The sequence below is a fragment of the Bubalus bubalis genome, chromosome 7, assembly GCF_019923935.1.
Source record: "Bubalus bubalis isolate 160015118507 breed Murrah chromosome 7, NDDB_SH_1, whole genome shotgun sequence".
Classification (NCBI taxonomy): domain Eukaryota; kingdom Metazoa; phylum Chordata; class Mammalia; order Artiodactyla; family Bovidae; genus Bubalus; species Bubalus bubalis.
This window is the reverse complement of record NC_059163.1, coordinates 82,101,875-82,110,931: the sequence shown is the minus strand read 5'-3', so window position 1 is coordinate 82,110,931 and position 9,057 is coordinate 82,101,875.

Below are 9,057 nucleotides of genomic sequence, written 5' to 3'. Positions count from 1 at the left end.
CCCTGTCCATCACCAGCTCCCGGAGTTCACCCAAACTCACATCCATTGAGTTGGTGATGCCATCCAGCCATCTCATCCTCTGTCGTCCCCTTTTCCTCCTGCCCCCAATCCCTCCCAGCATCAGAGTCTTTTCCAATGAGTCAACTCTTCGCATGAGGTGGCCAAAGTACTGGAGTTTCAGCTTCAGCATCACTCCTTCCAAAGAACACCCAGGACTGATCTCCTTTATGGACTCGTTGGATAATCCTTATCTAATTTTCTAGTTTATAATGCTGCTATATTCAGTTCAGTCACTCAGTTGTGTCCGGCTTTTTTCGACCGCATGGACTGCAGCACACCAGGCCTCCCTGTCCATCACCAAATCCCAGAGCTTGCTCAAACTCATGTCCATTGAGTTGGTGATGCCATCCAAACATCTCATCCTCTGTCGTCCCCTTCTCCTCTTGCCTTCAGTCTTTCCCAGCATCAGGGTCTTTTCAAATGAGTCAGTTCTTTGCATCAAGTGGCCAAAGTATTGGACCTTCAGCTTTAGCATCAGTCCTTCCAATGAATATTCAGGACCGATTTCCTTTAGGATGGACTGGTTGGATCTCCTTGCAGTCCAAGGGACTCTCAAGAGTCTTCTCCAACACCACAGTTCAAAAGCATCAATTCTTTGGGGCTCAGTCCAACTTTCACATTCATACATGACTACTGGAAAAACCATAGCTTTGACTAGATGGACCTTTGTTGGCAAAGTAATGTCTCTGTTTTTTAATATGCTGTCTAGGTTGGTCATAACTTTCCTTCCAAGGAGCAAGTGTATTTTAATTTCATGGCTGCAGTCACCATCTGCAGTGATTTTGAAGCCCCCAAAATTAAAGTCTCTCACTGTTTCCATTGTTTCCCCATCTATTATCTACTAGTGGCATTTTATACTGAAATAACAATATAACTTAATGTAAGCTTGTCTTATTAATATTATAACTTAATGTAAGCTTATATATTAATATTGGGGCTTCCCTGGTGGCTTAGACAGTGAGGAATCTGCCTGTAATGTGGGAGACTCTGAATCAGAAAGATCCCCTGAAGAAGGAAATGGCAACCCACTGCAATACTCTTGCCTGAAGAATTCCATGGACATAGGAGCCTGGCAGGCCACAATCCATGGGGTCACAAAGAGGGAACACAACTGAGCAACTAACATTTTTATCTTTTTACATATTAACATGAAATATTTGTTAAAAAATATAGTTCTCCACTTGATTTTTCAACTCCCAAAAGGAAATTGTAATGTAACAGTGCATTTCAAGGGAAACATTTTGTAAACATTGGCAAATTATTAAAAATAATTTGCTGTATTTAAAATTTTTCTCCATCTAACCTTTACCCCTCAAACTTCTGTACTATGGGTTTTATCCCTTTAAATGAAAATGTCTTATGCATTTATGTAAGTTTATTTGAAAGATTTTTTTTCATTTTTTATTTTATTTTTTAACTTTACACTATTGTATTGGTTTTGCCATATATCAACATGAATCTGCCACAGGTATACACGTGTTCCCCATCCTGAACCCTCCTCCCTCCTCCCTCCCTGTACCATCCCTCTGGGTCATCCCCATGAACCAGCCCCAAGCATCCAGTATCGTGCATCGAACCTGGACTGGCAACTCGTTTCATACATGATATTTTACATGTTTCAATGCCATTCTCCCAAATCATCCCACCCTCTCCCTCTCCCACAGAGTCCAAAAGACTGTTCTATACATCAGTGTCTCTTTTGCTGCCTCGTATACAGGGTTATTGTGACCATCTTTCTAAATTCCATATATATGCATTAGTATACTGTATTGGTGTTTTTCTTTCTGGCTTACTTCACTCTGTATAATAGGCTCCAGTTTCATCCACCGCATTAGAACTGATTCAAATGTATTCTTTTTAATGGCGGAGTAATACTCCATTGTGTATATGTACCACAGCTCTCTTATCCATTCATCTGCTGATGGACATATAGGTTGCTTCCATGTCCTGGCTATTATAAACAGGGCTGCAATGAACATTGGGGTACACGTGTCTCTTTCCGTTCTGGTTTCCTCAGTGTGTATGCCCAGCAGTGGGTTTGCTGGGTCATAAGGCAGGTCTATTTCCAGTTTTTTAAGGAATCTCCACACTGTTCTCCATAGTGGCTGTACTAGTTTGCATTCCCACCAACAGTGTAAGAGGGTTCCCTTTTCTCCACACCCTCTCCAGCATTTATTGCTTGTAGACTTTTGGATCACAGCCATTCTGTCTGACGTGAAATGGTACCTCATAGTGGTTTTGATTTGCATTTCTCTGATAATGAGTGATATTGAGCATCTTTTCATATGTTTGTTAGCCATCTGTATGTCTTCTTTGGAGAAGTGTCTATTTAGTTCTTTGGCCCGTTTTTTGATTGGGTCATTTATTTTTCTGGAGTTGAGCTGTAAGAGTTGCTTGTATATTTTTGAGATTAGTTGTTTGTCAGTTGCTTCATTTGCTACTATTTTCTCCCATTCTGAAGGCTCTCTTTTCACCTTGCTTATAGTTTCCTTTGTTGTGCAGAAGCTTTTAAGTTAAATTAGGCCCCATTTGTTTATTTTTGCTTTTATTTCCAATATTCAGGGAGGTGGGTCATAGAGGATCCTGCTGTGATGTAAGTCGGAGAGTATTTTGCCTATGTTCTCCTCTAGGAGTTTTATAGTTTCTGGTCTTACATTTAGATCTTTAATCCATTTTGAGTTTATTTTTGTGTATGGTGTTAGAAAGTGTTCTAGTTTCATTCTTTTACAAGTGGTTGACCAGTTTTCCCAGCATCACTTGTTAAAGAGATTGTCTTTAATCCATTGTATATTCTTGCCTCCTTTGTCAAAGATAAGGTGTCCATAGGTGCGTGGATTTATCTCTGGGCTTTCTATTTTGTTCCATTGATCTATATTTCTGTCTTTGTGCCAGTACCATACTGTCTTGATGACTGTGGCTTTGTAGTAGAGCCTGAAGTCAGGCCTGAAAGATTTAACAGCTAAATTCACCCATCCTTTTGGGAAAAAGTTGGAGTGTTGTTTGGAGAAGTTTAGAGAGGGAAGCCACGCATATGCACCATTCACAGGGAATAACAACTGATGAAACTTTCTTATAGGATTGTTCAGATCAGATCAGATCAGTCGCTCAGTCGTGTCCGACTCTTTGCGACCCCATGAATCGCAGCACGCCAGGCCTCCCTGTCCATCACCAACTCCCGGAGTTCACTCAGACTCACGTCCATCAAGTCAGCGATGCCATCCAGCCATCTCATCCTCTGTCATCACCTTCTCCTCCTGCCCCCAATCCCTCCCAGCATCAGACTCTTTTCCAATGAGTCAACTCTTCACATGAGGTGGCCAAAGTACTGGAGTTTAAGCTTTAGCATCATTCCTTACAAAGAAATCCCAGGGCTGATCTCCTTCAGAATGGACTGGCTGGATCTCCTTACAGTCCAAGGGACTCTGAAGAGTCTTCTCCAACACCACAGTTCAAAGGCATCAATTCTTTGGTGCTCAGCCTTCTTCACAGTCCAACTCTCACATCCATACATGACCACTGCAAAAACCATAGCCTTGACTAGCCGGACCTTTGTTGGCAAAGTGATGTCTCTGCTTTTGAATGTGCTATCTAGGTTGGTCATAACTTTCCTTCCAAGGAGTAAGCGTCTTTTAATTTCATGGCTGCAGTCACCATCTGTAGTCATTTTGGAGCCCATAAAAATAAAGTCTGACACTGTTTCCACTGTTTCCCCATCTATTTCCCATGAAGTGGTGGGACCGGATGCCATGATCTTCGTTTTCTGAATGTTGAGCTTTAAGCCAACTTTTTCACTCTCCTCTTTCACTTTCATCAAGAGGCTTTTTAGGTCCTCTTCACTTTCTGCCATAAGGGCAGTGTCATCTGCATATCTGAGGTTATTGGTATTTCTCCCAGCAATCTTGATTCCAGTTTGTGTTTCTTCCAGTCCAGCGTTTCTCATGATGTACTCTGCATAGAAGTTAAGTAAACAGGGTGACAATATACAGCCTTAACGAACTCCTTTTCCTATTTGGAACCAGTCTGTTGTTCCATGTCCAGTTCTAACTGTTGCTTCCTGACCTGCATACAAATTTCTCAAGAGGCAGATCAGGTTGTCTGGTATTCCCATCTCTTTCAGAATTTTCCACAGTTTATTGTGATCCACACAGTCAAAGGCTTTGGCATAGTCAATAAAGCAGAAATAGATGTGTTTCTGGAAGTCTCTTGCTTTTTCTATGATCCAGGGGGTGTTGGCAATTTGATCTCTGGTTCCTCTGCCTTTTCTAAAACCAGCTTGACCATCAGGAAGTTCACGGTTCACGTATTGCTGAAGCCTGGCTTGGAGAATTTTGAGCATTACTTTACTAGCGTGTGAGATGAGTGCAATTGTGCGGTAGTTTGAGAATTCTTTGGCATTGCCTCTCTTTGGGATTGGAATGAAAACTGCCCTTTTCCAGTCCTGTGGCCACTGCTGAGTTTTCCAAATGTGCTGGCATATTGAGTGCAGCACTTTCACAGCATCATCTTTCAGGATTTGGAATAGCTCAACTGGAATTCCATCACCTGTTAGGTAGGTAAAATAGGGAAAAGGAGTCCAAAATGGTGGTGGCTGAAAGACAAGGAAGGGAAAAGCCCACGAAAATATAACAAAGGAAGGCCAAAGGAGGGTCTGAGGACCAGAGTGAAGACTTCAGGTAGAACAAACAGTACTTCTGGCTAAGCCCAATTTGCATAGGGCAGGCCCAGGTGGAGGAAAAAAACATATAAAAGGAAGAGCCAAAGTGCTTTCTCGCTGTCTTTCTCTCCCGCGTGCGTGCGCTCTTTCTCTCTCTCCCTCTCTCACTCTCTCTCTCTCCCCTGTGCGCTGGGGTGCTCTTCTCCTCATGTCTTGGGATCGACATGCCCTCACGCCTCAAAAATGGATTTTCCTGCTATCTTCTAAATAAAATAGAGCTATAACACTGAGCTGTATCACTGATTTGTCTAAGAGCTATAACATGGTCCATTCGAGACCTGAGAGCTATAACACAGTCTATCCAAGACCTGAGAGCTGTGACACGCCGAGGGGGCTTTAACGTCCGTCACTCCAAATCTTTGCTGTGACGAGACAAAGAACCGAGGAACATACACTCACGTGACAGGATGATATAGCAATACCCATTAAAAATTTAAATATGTATAATCATGTTGCTGGGGCTTCCCCAGTGGCTCATGGGCAAAGAATCCACCTGTCAGTACAGATGTGGCAAGAGTCACAGATTTGGTCCCTGGGTCAGGAAGATTCCTCTGGAGAAGGGAATGGCAGCCCACTCCAGTATTCTTGCCTGGAAAATCGCATGGACAGAGGAGCCTGGCAGTGTACAGTCTGTGGGGTCACAGAGATTCAGACAGGACTTGGCAACTGAACAATAGCCTTGTTGCTGTGGGCTGAAAGTTTATGTTCAATCATTTATATACTGAAACCCTAACCCTCAAAGGTGATGTTATTAGTAGGGGGGTCTTTCGGGGTTGATGAGGTTATGAGAATGGAGCCCTCCTGGACGGAATAAGTGTGTTTACATCGAGTTGGCCAAGAACTTCGTTCGAGCTTTTTCCATAAAGAAGAAATCTCACCGAGCTCCCTAGCCCCTTTTGCTACAGCGGGATACTGTGAGTTCTGCAGTCAGAGTTGTCACGCTGATCTTGGACCTCTAGCCTCCAGAACTGTGATAAATTTCTGCTGTTTATAAGCCACCCAGTCTGTGGTATTTTATCATAGCATCCTGAACAAAGTAAGATACAAGTTCTTATTCTTAAGATTTTCAAAATGCATACAGCAAAATTTTCATTGTCCTCAGGAGATGAAGAATAAGATGGATAATGAAAACATTAAATTCCACTGATTTACACACAAGCTTCAGTCCCCCACATCATTAAAGATTTTACTAAATCTTCTAAGAAATGACAAAATGATGGATCACAGTGTGATCCTCTGCTTTACTGTATCCCCAAACTGCTCCTAATAGACATGCTGATTAGTGAAATGGCTAAACAGTTAGCAGCAGTGAGACAGAGTAGAAACAAAATGCTTGCATAATCCCCTAAGAGGACAATCAGTCACTAAATAATTAAGGTTGACTATGGAGTAGATGTAAATTATGTTTAACAAATCCCTTCTGCTCAGCCCTTTCATTATATCATGCAAAATGGATTGTATGGAGGAAGTCTTTCCATAATTGGTTCATGGTGGAGGAGGTGTTAGAGTTTCAGTGGGGATTCTAAATGAATTAAATGGTCTAAATACAGAGAAGAGAAAAAAGATAATTAAAAAGTTACCAAGTGGTTGGCCAGTACTGAAGTCTCCAGTCCTCTTGAGAGACTCCCTTTATGTTATCTTTATTCCTATAGAGAAATGGTAACAAATCAAGTTGACTAGCTACATTCACAGAACACATTTATAATCATACAAGTGTCCTTGCTGCTGCTAAGTCGCTTCAGTCGTGTCCGACTCTGTGCGACCCCATAGACAGCAGCCCACCAGGCTCCCCCATCCCTGGGATTCTCCAAGCAAGAACACTGGAGTGGGTTGCCATTTCCTTCTCCAAGTGTCCTTAGGTGAAGTAAATCAAAGCTTTTTACCTCATAGAGTCACAACTCACTATTTTCTTAATAAGCAGGACTTTCTATTGGATATTTACAGCTAGTCCTCCTGTTTTGAATCTCTGAAGACGTGAAATGTGTATTTTAGCCTGGGCTTCCCTGGTGGCTCCATGGTAAACTATCCACCTGCCAGTGCAGGAGACACAGGTTTGATCCCTGGGTCGGGAAGATCCTTTGGAGAAGGGCATGGCAACCCTCTCCAGTATTCTTGCCTGGAAAATCCCATGGGTGGAAGAACCAGGCAGGCTATAGACCATGGGATCACAAAGAGTCAGACGTAACCAGCGATTAAACAACAAGTTACCTGCTTCATTTCCTAAAATTTTTACTTTAAATATATCCAAAATATTACATATGTATATGTGTGTGTGAGAGAGAGAGAGAGAGAGAGAGAGGAAAATTGTGACAGCCCCGGAGTGGGTCAGGAAATTGGAAAAGTAAACTTACCTCAACTTCTAAGACCTATTTCCTCTAACATATGATGGTTGTTTATGTTCACGATCCTAAAGTTTATGAGAAGAAATCAACATTGTCCTTTTGATGTTACTTTTTATATCAGGATTCATGTCTCATGTTTAAATCCAGTTGCCAAGTTAGATAAAATTTATTTTATAGATACCATAGTGTCTGAAAGCATTTCATCTTCTCATTAAATTATTATGTATTTTAATTTATAATTTTAGTTGTTATTTTTAAATGGAATTCTTTGATGTAAAGCATTAATTTTTGGAGTATACTTTTGGAATATAATATTTTTATTAGCAATCAATCATTGCTATATTAGCTTTCCTTTTCCTTTAACAGACTCAACTTAAAAATTCAACAAAATTTATTGAGAGCCAGCTACTCATCTTGCCTAGACTAGGGAAAACTTCACATAGTTCAGTTCTAGAAGCCCTTCTATACAGTGGAAATTCCTCTGTGATGACCTGGAGGGGTGGGATGAAGTGGCATGAAAGGCAGGCTCAACAGGGAGAGGATGCGTGTCTACTTACAGCTGATTCACTTTGTTGTATGGCAGAAACCAACACAACATTGTAAAGCAATTATCCTCCAATTAAAAATAACTTAGGGACTTCCCTGGTGGTCCAGTGGTTAGACATGCAGCTTCCAACGCACAGGACACACCTCCATCCCTGGTCAGGGAACGGGGATCCCACACATCATGGGGCAACTGAGCCCAAGAGCTGCAGTTGGAGAAAGCCCTGGTGCTTCTTCTGCAACAAAGTCCCAGCACAGCCAAACACTTTAAATTAATTAAAATAGATAAAAATATATTGTAGAAATGTAAAAAGATATATCTTCTCCTAAGAAAAGTAAAGTGGAAATCTATAAGGTAATCTCCATGCTCAAACAGGGGGTTGCAATTTTATAACTTAAGTAATATTAAAGAACCTAACATTTTAAAAACTAAAGAAAAATATGTTATGAACATCCAACAATTATAAACATGTTAAACTAGTAAAATTGAACTCTAAATTATGGAATTATAGATTTGATTGTTGGAAGGGACTTTATCAGTTTATCTAATTTAATCCCCTTGTTTTGCAAATGAAAAAACTGAGGTACAAACAAGTTAAACAACTCTTTCCAAAGTGAAAGTCACTCAGGTGTATCTGACTCTTTGTGACCCCATGAACTATACAGCCCATGCAATTCTCCAGGCCAGAATACTGGAGTGAATAGCCCTTCCCTTCTGCAGGGATCTTCCCAACCTAAGGATCGAACCCAAGTCTCCCACATTGCAGGTGGATTCTTTACCACCAGCTGAGCCAGCAGGGAAGCCCTTCTTCCCAAAGCTATATAAATTAAATAGCAAAGATGAAGCTAGAAACTAAGACTTCCAGTTTAGTGCCATGTACTGACTACCTGATATGAGTAGTGTGTAATTTATATCCCCCCAAAAACTTTAACCTCAAAAAACAAACAGAATAATAAATAATACATAAGTAAGTAGATGCTGATATATTATAAAGATACCATGTAAAACATGGTTATTTACCTAATAACTATGTTAAACCAACTGTGTTAATAAAGTATATTAGACCACAATGATTTAGGTTATGGCCATCTTAAAATTTAAAACTACTTTATAAATTTCTTGTCTTTCAGTAATCTTCTAGGAGCAAGAGGTAAGGAGATTTTTAACCAATCACTCATTTTCAAAATAATAGCCTTTGCAACACATTAGAGCAGTCAATAATACTTATTGAACATTTTTTACTGTTGGGCCAGAAACTATTCTAGGCCATGGGGATGCAGTGGTTAAACAAGACAATGAAAATGTCTGTTCTTACAGAGTTTATATTCTAAGGAATGTGCATGCACAATATGCACATACGCATACATGCATGTGCAAGCTTGTGTGGTGGGGGGGGC